At 41.8% G+C, this 12,491-nt stretch overlaps 1 long non-coding RNA gene across 1 annotated transcript; it reads left to right on the top strand.

Moving 5' to 3' along the window:
- Positions 1-226: 226 nt before the first annotated feature.
- LOC110680981 lies at positions 227-470 on the top strand. The gene is made up of 2 exons (XR_002503050.1): positions 227-327; positions 385-470. It is a non-coding gene; the product is annotated as an uncharacterized LOC110680981 (long non-coding RNA).
- Positions 471-12,491: the final 12,021 nt, after the last annotated feature.

The raw sequence follows: 12,491 nt of genomic DNA, 5'->3' as shown, positions 1-12,491 counted from the left end.
GTTAGGCTTCGCGAAGAAATTATAATTTACACAAATATCAGCTAATGTATGGCAATCAGATGCATTTGAAGCAGGCATTGCATTTCATCTCATCATTTGATCATCTGAGAAAGATACGGATCGAATAACAAGATATCATCTTAGAGCTCTTTGATCGATCTTTAGTCAATATCTTTGGTTCATTTTGATGCTAGATAAAATCTTTCAACTCAGCAGTCCACGCACAAGAAATTAGAATGATAAACAGTCGAAATCGGTGACAGCGTGCGATGGCAATTTCATAGCGCTTTTCGTTTAAAACAGTCAATTGGAAGTGAATCAATTGAAGTAAGTAAATGATGCTTATTTCATGATATCAAATAATCCATGTTTTTTAACTTGTAGGTTTTCAAACTACCGAGAGATGCCATTGGTGTCCGAATTCAATGTGTCCTGAATCATCCAGAATTAATACGTAATTCCATCGACAATTAGCAGATTCACAATTAACCGGATTGTCTCCTAAGGATCTCCTACAAAATATGCGTTAAGCAAGACCCTTGTTTTTTTCGGAAAGTTTTTGTGCGTGGGATTCCAGTTGGGTTCAATAAAAAAATCTGTGCAAAAAACGATATGTTCAATACTTAATTTTAAATATACAAAACATCTTACAATAAAAAATCAAAGGTTATCCTACTTACTTCGCTATGTATTTGGATGGAAATGCTTTTTAAATGTCCACGAATTTTGTCCAAAAAATCCAATGAATAGAATACTTTTAGGACCACTCAAGATACAATCAAAAGATCAGCTCAATCAGCTAACTAGAAAACCACTGAAAATGTCAAAATGGATGAAATCTTACATATTATCATGTCAATGATATCACAAGAACTTTGTCATAGATCTGGACACGTCAAACGATGTATCCACCAAATGCTCACAGTAAATATGCACAAGTAGGTATTCCTGAAATCCTTTAAACATTTTTTAAACATTGAATCTGCCGAGGATCTCGAAAGCGTTCCCAAGGGCGAATTTCGCCCCAAATCATCCGCTAAGCACTCAAATTGCGGACCTTGATTGTTTGTCGATTTACGCATTGCACTGAATTTCTTAAGCATTACTAAGTAAAAAGCAAAATGTAGGTACATTAGTTGTGGATCAATCCTCCAAGAATATTCATACAAAAGTATCATCTTTCAAACCGTTTTGTAGTGAACACAGTTTAAGCCTTATTGTTTGACTTATTCAAGCTTCTCTTTCACCTTTCATTTTTAAATTGGTCAGTTAATTTAAGGATTAGATCCTGAATACCTTCGCACAGTTAAATTTTCTAAGATGATTTAGCAGATTGAAACATTATCTGTACCCCCAAACAACTGTCAAGATCTTCTGAAGCATCATATCGAAAGATAATATCACATCAAAGCGCTCTTGGATTGAGGATAAAATCTCTCCACCATCCCAAGATGATCTAAGTAATCAGATGAGATTGTAATGCCTGATTTGAAGTCACTGTTGGCCTTAAGTGTTCGGAATATGAGTCAAAACGGTAATCTAGTTACCCAACACAAATTTCAGGCTTGTCAGAACTTTGTTTATTTGAATTACGAAATTTTATTCTTCGCTTCGTTTCAGCTGACTGTTTTCTTCCCGGATCGCCACCAAAGACCGACCAACAGTACTGATGCAACAAGAACTTCTCATTCAACTTATTGCCAAAATTGTACTTGTCAAAAATCATAAACAACGTGGTTGTGATTCCTCAGAATATTCAAATGCAGAACGTCTCTTACAACTAGAACCGTATTCAATGGCAAGTAATGAGAGTCGTTGCGTAGGGGAACTGGGTGTAAAATGCGCCGTTGGGGTAAAACGCGCCACCCTTGTTGTGAACGAACGACGTGCTTTGGGACGCTGTTTTTCACCCGAGATAATGGAAAATGTATTAAAATGCTTCTCTAGACATATTTTTAAGTGTTTTCCTGGCATAAATCGTGAAAAACTCGAAAAAACGTTTTTCGCTGTTTTCGTTGTAATTTTGTGTTATTTTCTAGGTCATTTTTTAGGCCGATAAACAACAAAACTATTGAAACTATCACCGAGAATCGACTTGTGCACTCCCATAGTTTGTATTGCATGCGAAAAAAGTGTTGAATTCAACCTTAAAAAGCGTATTGAAGGACTTAAACTTTAATCAACTCGTGGGGCAAAACGGCCACACCTATTTCATAACACCAAAACAGCCGTTTGAATTCAAATTCCAGCAAACGTAATGGCACGCTGTAGTTACGTGTCAATTCGAACCTTACAAATGCACATTTTTCGAATCAGCATGTATACTATAATCGAACAATAACATCTGATCAAACGCCCTAATATATGCAACGTATTTGCAAGCATGATTGCGCATGCGTGCGCGCGAACGACTAACGCCGAGATCAGATGGCGCGTTTTACCCCGCAAAAAATAAAAATGCAGATAAGCAAGAATTTTGTAAAAATTGATTAATTAACTCCAGAAAAAATAAAATGGATGACTGTTTCTACTATTTGATAGAAAACATGTTTGTCTATGAGATAAGGAATAAAAAATGGCTTATAATAATGTTCTTCATAGCTAAAAACGCTTCCTTCCTTAGAGGGCGCGTTTTACCCCCAGTTACCCTATTGCTTTCAGTTTAGTTAAGAATGTAAAGACATGTTGCTCAGACTCAGAAACAACATTCTGTCACCAAATGGTAACTTTCGTTCCTCTCTGTGACAGTGACGATTAATTAAACGAACAATTCTAAACTAGACTAATTAAACTTCCTTGTTCTACATCCATGATAACATATCCAGGTATCTTTTCGCCATTAATTTTCTAATAAAAACTCGCGGATCTATGGACAATCCGACAACCCTACTCAACGTGTCCGAATCGTTTTCCATGTTCCCCATGCTTTGTCATACTTGGTTTCAAAATTTATCGATTGTAAATAGCATATTTCATGGCAGTTGCTATGATGACCTACGCATTCTTGGATCGATTAACGGTTGACTCTCAACAACTTGAAATATTTCCCACTCAGTTTACGAAATTTTGTGAAATATTTTAGATAACCAGTTTATCACGTTATACGCAGGAATTTACGCCGTTAAGTGAATACCCCTAATGTTGCGATGATTAAAATCACCGTAAATATGAATCTTAACTTCAGGGGGTAAACTAGACATAATATTTTCCGCTACACTAAAAAATTTATCGTTTGTTTCTTTGCACGCATTGTTAGGAGGAAAGTATACGGAGATATTGATGATCCCCTCGTTGCATAGATGGCACAGAGTATGCGTAACAATCCAAATAGGTTGCGCACAGTGTTCTGTGTTCCTCAGAAGAAGAGCCGGATAAAAACAAATTACTTGAAGGAGCGAGAAATTGCTCTCCGAATAAATGCATTCTGCATCAATGACGTCATTCGTATGCCTAGACTCGGAATTCTATAGTTTTAGGCCAATAGATATAATGTTGCTCAAGAGCTCAAACGGAGCAGATTTGGAACGCAATATAAATTTAAAGAAATGCAGTTTTCTGTAAATTATTTTTTTTGTTAGTAAAAAGTGTTGTAATGAACCCAATCAACTGTGAAAGGAAAACTGTGAAAAGTTCCAAGAAAATCTACCGATATTAACCCCACAATAGATTGTATATAATACAAACCCATGAATCCCAGCCGTTCCAACATACAGTTCACTTTGAAAGGCAGGTAAAGACCAACTCCCAACTAGAGTAAATTTACAATAATCGCAAAACTGTTGTACAGTTGAATCAAAGACAAATTAAGGTTGAATATTACAAAATATGATTGGTAAATGCAAGACATGGCGAAACATTGGCATTTCGTGAACCTACACGAATATGAAAAAGATTCACTTTTGTGTCCTTAGCTCCTTTTCTAGCTACTCCTATCCCTACTTCCTCGTGGAACTGAAAGCGAGCAATCTTTGGGAAAGCAGAGTAACCATCTCCGATTGGAATATTGGTCCTGTGCTGACAGGTAGAAGGGCGATTTGCACATGAAAACGTATTCTCTGCATATCTGCATCTGGCTCACGATAGCGTCTGTTCCCAAAGTTAGGGGTGACTGATCATCGTCCAAGTCCAGCGAAGGACTTTATGTAAAACCGCACACTATGGTCCTCTGGAAATCTGAGAAATTGAGCCAGCCGTAAAAATTTTAACGCACAGAAACGACTCAAATGGTGGGTTTTGGCGCAACTCTCCCAGATTGGTATGCCATATTCAATGTCCGGAAGAATGACCTGTTTGTAAACAGGAAGCTTGTACTTCATAGACAAGGTTGACTTTCGGTTGATCAGTGGGTAAAGTGCTTTAAGCAAGATGTTGCTTTTGATTACCGTTTTGTCAACCTGCTGTCTGAAGAGAAGCTTGCTGTATAACGTTAAACCAAGGCAGTCGGCCACATCAGACCATTCCACCGTTGATCCACCGAGGGTGATTTTACAATCCTTAGCCGGAACAAGTCTGGGGAATTTTGAATAGGGAAATAGGATGACCTGGGTCTTCGCCGCGTTGATACAGATCTTCCAGCTGTTCAAATAATCTGACAAGACATTCAGGCCTCTCTGGAGTCGAGATGTCAACGCTCTCGTGTATCTACCGCTGTAGACGACTGAGGTGTCGTCAGCGAATAGCAATAAAAAGCCGCCTGCAGGGAGCTGAGGCATGTCCGAGGTGATCAGGTTGTATAGTGGGGGACCTAGAATACTACCCTGTGGAACACTTGCGGGGATGTTGTGAGCGTCTGAGTTGACTCCATTGAGGGAAACCCTGAACGTCCTGTTAAACAGATAATTTTTGATGATTTTCACCAAATAGGTGGGAAGATTGTATCGGTGCAGCTTGTACACCAATCCGTCATGCCAGACGTTGTCGAATGCTTTTTCAACATCGAGCAACGCCATGGCAGAGGCAGGGATGGGAAATGTACTGTAGCAAACATTTACCACCTCGACATTCACATTTTTCTACACAACCATCAAAATCCAAAGCAAACCATGACCGTTCAAAACAAAAAAATGTCACGGCTCTTCAAAGCTGTATTCTTCTTCTTTCCAATGTTTTTTTAAACCCGAATGCGAAATGACTCGAGCACAGTGGTGACCGGATTTTTCTGGTTTACGGGGATTTGCATTTTTGCTCGATAAAGGCAGCATGAAATAGAACTTGTTTATATGTATCGCAACGGAATGATTGTGCTTTTGCTATTAGCGCTAATAGATTTCAATTAGTTGAAAACACAAGCGAAATATCAACGATTGAATCATTTAACATTTTTTTCAATCATTCACCTCGAGATGGCTGCTTGAAAACGATCAAAATGGAGAGACAAAAACATTCAAGCAGTGTGTGAATTGATGCTGCTGCTTTGTGTTTTGGTTTACTGGCAGAATCCATGAACTTTGCTAAATAGTGGTCACAGTTCCCAAGCCTGGGCAAAAGATTTGGAGAGGGACTTGTTTCGCCTGAGAATGTTGGTTACTCGAGTCGGTTGGTGCACGGTTGAACGACCTCGTCGAAAGCCAAACTGTTCCTCGAGTAAGATATTGTTTTGATCAGCTGCCGAAAGCATCCGTCTGTTGATCGCTTTTTCAAAAAGCTTTGATAATCCTGAGAGAAGGCTGATGGTTCGATAGCTTTTGGGGGAGGAAGGATCCTTCCCAGGTTTTCTGATGGGGATGACTTTTGCTGACTTTCACGACTAGGGGAAGTAGCTAAGTCGGAGACACTGATTGAAAATCAGTACCAGAAGTTTGATAGAACTGGAGACTCAATTGCTTGAGCTCTAAGTTCAGGATGTTGTTGAAACCTGGGGCCTTCATGTTTTTGGATGTTTTGACATAGGCCAGCAATTCGCCAGCAGTGATCTCCACCTTCTCCGAGAAGTCGTTGGGATATCGGTGTAGGTTAGCTGCGTGTTCGGAGACAGCAGCTTCGTGTGGGCTAGAAATGTCTAGCCCTAGATTGTGTGAGCTGAAGAGATGCCGACCTATCTCAGCAGCCTTCTCCGCAGGGGTTATCAAGCGATCCTTTGAGTCGGTGTTGTCTAGTGGAATCAACGGTGGATTTGGTCTGGGTCTGGTTTTAAGAGTTTTGGTCATCTTCCAGAATGGCCTAGCACAATCTCGGAGAGAGCGGATATTTTTAGAAAAGTCTTCGTTCGTAATGTCCACCATTCTGGCCTTGATAATTTTGGATATGCGATTGACTTCGCTTTTTAACGCAGGCAGACCAGTGCGTTAGTACTTCCTGCTTTTGGTGTTGCGTAAACGAATGAGATCTTAGGTAACACGATCGATAGAAAGGGTGATGCTCACCTGACCAGATGCCGGTATATGCTGCTCTCGGGCCACGGAAATGGCCTCTTCGACGAGGTGCCTCGTATCGGATGTTGGCGTCGACACACCGCTGGAATCGACACCAGTCGACACGGTGGTAGTTGCGCCGGGTGACCAGATGCCGGTTGACCAGGAAACCAACTTCTGCCACCATCGGGTAGTGGTCCGAGCTGAGGTCCTGATAAACGACCGGTTGGGAGGTATTGTCGTCCATGTTGCTCAGGAAGACATCGATGGTTGTGTGGTCCCCGGACCGGCTCAGGCGGATGGGTGAATCCGGGCTCAGTATGGTGTAGTGGCCCTCCTCCAGGTCCTTTTGTAGGATGAGGCCATTCTTGTTTCGCCGAGTGTTTCCCCATGTTTCGTGCCTTGCGTTCAGGTCGCCAGCCGGGATAAACTGGCCCTGCCGCCGTGTCAGCTTGGTGAGGTCTTGTCTTAGGGCCGCCGATGTTCCGTCGTTGATGGTAGCTTGCTTCGGGCAGTACGCCGCAATGATTTTGATTGGGCCGGTGGAGGTTTCCACCAGAACACCAACGGCCTCGATGACTTGCAGCTGGAAGCTCGGAAGCAGGGTGCAGTTTATGTTGCTCCGCAGAGCAATCAGTGCCGCACCGGTCAAGCCTTACAAACCGGAAGTCGGGGATGAAGACGTTAACTTCCGGCTTGAGGTGCGTCTCTGTGATCACGGATATGTCGATGGCTTGAAGCGGTGGCAGATCGGGCACCTGGTAGTGGGGCGTTAGAAAGTGCTCCTCAGACAGCGGTGGAGGTGTTGGCGCTGGCGTTGTCGTCCCTGCTTCTTGGCAGATGCTTGCTGGTGGATCGTCAGGAACTCCGCTCGTTTGGGGCAATTACGGCTGCTGACGTGGATGGAATCGCAGTTGGCACACTTCGGTTTGATGCCCTCCATAAGCTAGCATGTCGTCATGGCGTGCGCGCCGGAACATTTGCCACAGCGGGGCTTCATGTGGTAGTTCCTCGTCCCGTGACCAAACGCGAGAAAGTTGCCACACTGCGTCACTTCTCTCTTTTTCGGGCGGTAGCGCTCCCATTCAACGACGATGTTGAAGAGCGCTCTCATCTTTGTCAGGCCCGCCATGGTGATGAACCCCTTCTCCAGGTGGGCCAGGTAGAGCTGGTCCCGATGCCTTCCTCCTTGTACTCGCCAGATGGGGAACACATTTGTCGGCTTCAGTCCGGCCGCCTTCATCTCGTGGCCTCCGGGGTGTATTCCGGCAACCCTCGGATGAGAACCTTCATCGTCTTGCTACCGGGGGCATTGTGGGTGTAAAATTCCACCCCCTTTGCCTTCAGCAGCTTGCCGGCCTTGTCGTAATCGGCACCAGAAGCGCACATGATCTTAGTGCCGGTGTGGCACAGCTTAAACAGCAGCCTGATATTGTTGGTCGCTAGTTCGGATCACGGTACCGATGCCCACCTCGGTACAATTTAGAGCGACTGAAACAACCAGATGTCACCAATGCGCACGTGCAGCATCTTGAGGCAGGGTTGCCGAATGAGGGCGAGCTCGATGCAGCCCCTCTTGAGGACTGTTGGAAAACAGTCTATGACGCTGCCGAAAACATAGTCGGATACGTGGAATGGAGTTCAAGAAACGATTGGTTTGACGAGAAGTGCCAGGAGGTTTTGTTGGAGAAGACTGCAGCGTGGGCTATAATGCTGCAGTATGGTACGCGGCAAGATCGAGGAACAATAAAAACTGTAACGGAAACAGCAATCTCCAATATTCCAGGACAAAAAGTACCGCCTATAAGAGGTGGAATGCCAAGAGATGGAGTTGTTGTACCATTTCAAGAAACGCGGAAGTTCTATTAGGAGCTCTACGCCTCCGCAAAGGCTTTATGCCGCGAGCTCAAATGTGCAGGGATTAGAATGGGGGCGTCTTGATGGACGGACGCCAGGTGATCGAAAGGTGGAAGAAGCACTACTATGTCGTAGTCGAGGATGGTGAAAGGCGGCCATTAACCGAGTGAATTGCCGATATTTTGTTGGCGAGGTTTTATCAAGTTGATTGATTGAGAACCAAATACCTTCGTATATAATAACGTTTCACTAATCAATCCAATCAGCTTCGCCAAGATCCATGTTCTATCATCTCAATTATTTTCATTGAATCGTACACCGCCTTGAAATCAATAAATAGATGATGAGTCTGCAAGTTGTACTCCCGGAATTTATCGAAGATCTGTCGCATGGTAAATATTTGATCCGAGGTCGATCAGCCCTCACGAAAACCAGCTTGGTACTCGCCGGCGAAAAACTCTTCAAGCGGTCTCAATCTGTTGAACAGAATACGTGACGTTATTATGTACGCCAAATAGCGCAGCGTTATTCCTCGGTAAATGGCGCACTCCAATCTATGCCCTTTTTGAGGGCAAACGGAGCAATCCATCCAGGTAGTTCTTCTTTCTCCCATATTCTTAGTAGAATATGGTAAATTTTTCCATGCAGCTACTATCGTGCTTGAGAAGTTCGGCCGGGAGCGAATCCTTCTCAGTAGCCTTGTTGTTCTTCAGCTCCTTAATCGCCTTCTTATCCTCATTTAGTGATGGAAGCTCCACAGCTTGACCATCGTTGTGGATGTTTTCTGTTCTTTCGTTTCCACCATTCAGTAACGTTTTAAAATGCTCTAGAACCATTATCGAGGCAATATTTAGGCGAGATAGACGGCTATCCAAAATTTAATAATTTTGTAAAGCGCTATAGCCAAAAATAAGAAGAATAGACCAGCAGTAGATGGTGTGGATTGGTGGAAAAAATCAGCTAACAGGTCTTTACTATTGCCCTAATCGTCCCCATTATTAAAACGCTCTATTTATGTTCCCAAAATTCTCACAGGACCTTGGAGTGGCCTTGGCAATTGCCGTTTAACCACTCTTGGGAAGATTGTAGGCCGTGGAGTGCGCACGTAGTAGACCAAAGACGTTGAGTGCTCATACCACCTCGAAGTTCTTGTACGCTACTCTCGAGACTGCAAAACGAGCGAGGAAGTGCCTTGTGTCTCGTGTGCGCTGACAAAGCAATGACGAAGGAGTAATAGCGGAACGAAAAAGGGGACTCACCACCAGAAGAAGAGTGAGTGGAAGATAGAAGATAGGCTGTAAGGAAGTGCGAGGAAATAAAGGTAGTTTCCATAGTATTTCCATATAAACCTACATTGTCTTTGGTACAGCTTTAAATCAACACCGAAAAAAGCTGCAAATTTCACAGAAAACTATTTTTATGTCAAGGATGGTATAAAAGATATGGGACATTGGATTTTAAAACTTTTTTTTTCAAAATTTGGATACCCTTAAGGAATATGTGGTTTTATGGAATGTCCCTCATTACATTCCTTCTTTCACACTTTGCCTGTTCGAATCTTATAAATGCCAAATAAACCGATCAACTACCGAGATAGCGATGATCAAGCGATATTGAAACCACATCAAATATCCGTGAGAAGCTTTTGCTAACCCATCGCCTTGCAACGGAGATTAAAGGTTATTAACTTGTTGCATTTTAGCATGGGAAAATCAATTATCGGCATGTTAATTGATTTTAAATTGGCAGCAACGACACTTCACACGTTGATGGTTTCCAAAAAGCGCCCAGTCATTGTTTGTTCCAATTTCCATCATTTTAGTACGACCTTATCCATACAAGTCGTGATTTGGGTGGTCTTGATTTTTCCAAACGAAATCGAGTGCTCCAAAAGCGAGCAATCTGAATTCCTCGCTATATTCTAAGATTCCATAAGTCGACGATCACTGATCATTTCATGTTAAGCAGCGGAACATGGAATCAGCACAGACAAAACAGGCAAAAAAATTTAAAACAATTTTCTTTAAAATCTATCGCCATACTTTACCCACAATTCTTCATTTGGGTTCATGCTGCACGTAAATCGATTATGTTTCAAAAAAGGCCTACAGAAGGCGCTAAGTGTGAAACGACAAACATGAAAGAGAACACTGCGCGCGCCTCTGGTTGTGAGGTACGAAACAAAGACAGCCTAAAAATGAGCGTGGGTCGAAGGATATTTCATCAGTGCTACGTCCGTTTGGCTTTGGAATCAGTCCCAAAAGGTGCAAATCATGGATCGATTTAAAGTTTCCACGATATTGAGCCAAAACCTGGACCTCACACGGGTCGCAACCGAGTGCCGGACGCTGACGATGCGATGGCGTTGCGTTTCCGATCACGATCAAGCGTAGATGATGTGGCACGGCGTCCGTCGGTCGTCAGAATGGAACGGGAGTGGATGGTGTCGGAACAATTTGTTACATTGTCAGAACGATCACCGAAGGGTGGTCGTCGGTTTCAACGAAATCGGTGAGTTGGCCAGTTTCGAAGCTGGATGTTTGGCGGATTATAGCTCCAAGAACTAGTTTAGTGAGATTGAGTAATTTATCTTTAATCAATTATTGGCAGCTGCGCAAGTTTGGTGTGTATTATTTATGGGACGTGTTGCATTTGCGAAACTAATGGGACGATACTACCCCAATATTTATCAAAAGAGTTTTGTTGATAAATCTCAATGCAGTGCATTTTCAAAAGGCATAATATGAAACACGAAGCACGCTATGTCTGAACCAGGCGATTAGGAAATCGAATGCACAAACAGATTATTTTCTCGCTTAAAACAGAATTTAGTCTATACTCTTTATCGCAGTTGCGCGATAACTGGACAGTTACATATCAGATGATACGGCGTTACATAATCAAAATCACAATTATCACACACAAATGAGCACGCTGAATATTTGCCATGAGTCAACACTCTACCAAGAGACTGCAATTCTGCTTTGACAGATTTGTTAAATACTTCGCCACTCTTGGAGCTGGCTCAGTGATGTGCAATTTTGTTTGACAACACGACTCCAAACTATTCCAATATTGCTTGTGCTGAGTAGCCGCCCAAGAATTTCTGAAGCTTCAAACAGCATTTCGAAATTGGAATAGTTGGTTGGGCCAATGAAGTCATGCGAGCTTAATCATTTGACTATTAATTCCCAGCAAAGGGAGAATGGCCAGGTATCCATACAAGGGTTTATAGAGTTGGCTGAATTTAGTTCCTCAATTTGAGTTCGACATGCAATAACAAGCTTCGGTCTTGAGTTAGCCGAAGCAAGAACTTTTACATCAGCCTAAGTGTTGATTGCACTCCACGCATAAGAGCAAATATGTATTTCGCATATTGCATCACTCACAATTTAGTGTCCGAACAGATTTATCAGCGAAACAAATAGGTTGAATCGTTTTGCTCGTTATGATCTACAACTCGATAAATTTAGATTTGTGTACCGTAATCCGGGGTAACATTGATCATTTTTTTGTATATTTCCTAAATATTTCATTTGAAAATTCAAATATTGTAAATTTTATATTTTTAAAACAAGTACTGCCACACATAGCTCGTGACTATATACTGTATTTTGTTTTTAGAAAGGTTTAAGCATGTTTAAAAAATGTTTTAAGTGATTTTTTGATTTAGCTGGTTATGGGGTAACATTGATCACCTATATAAACAATGTTCGGTAATATTGATAATATCGTTGCTTACTTAAATCATGGCTCCCGAAGCCGAATATTAAGGGCCAACGCTTACAAGTCATTTACTTTTTAAGTTATTTAAAAATTAAAATCACCTCGAACCACGGAATACGCCTAAAAGTAGGCAATTTCCTAAGGTAATTTTATATTCTTAATAGTAATTCGTTAATGTTGCCTAATTGAGCATACTTATCAGCCATTCATGAAAAACCGATCTAGTGGGTCACCGAACTCCGTGAAAATTTGCCATTTTGTTCCTTATCCGAAATAAGAATACACGTGTTTTTGAATTTTTTGATTTTGATTTTGATTTCCGAATTAAGGTGACCAGAAAAATCGTGATTTTGAAAAATTTTTATTTTTAAAAATATTATAACTTTTGAACCGTTTGATCGATTTTCAATCTTTTAGGACAAAATGAAAGCTAAAGATTATGACTTTTCAGGAAAAATATTAAGTTTCACTAAAATAGCTTTTTTACATGAAAAAAAAAAATCAATAATTTCCGTTTTTTCGTGTTTTGAAGGCCTCGGGACCAAAGGGGCTATTGCT

The sequence above is a fragment of the Aedes aegypti genome, unplaced genomic scaffold, assembly GCF_002204515.2.
Source record: "Aedes aegypti strain LVP_AGWG unplaced genomic scaffold, AaegL5.0 Primary Assembly AGWG_AaegL5_hic_scaff_2270_PBJ_arrow, whole genome shotgun sequence".
NCBI classification, from domain to species: Eukaryota; Metazoa; Arthropoda; class Insecta; order Diptera; family Culicidae; genus Aedes; species Aedes aegypti.
The sequence above is the reverse complement of the archived record's forward strand: the minus strand, read 5'-3'. Positions and strand labels throughout refer to the sequence as shown.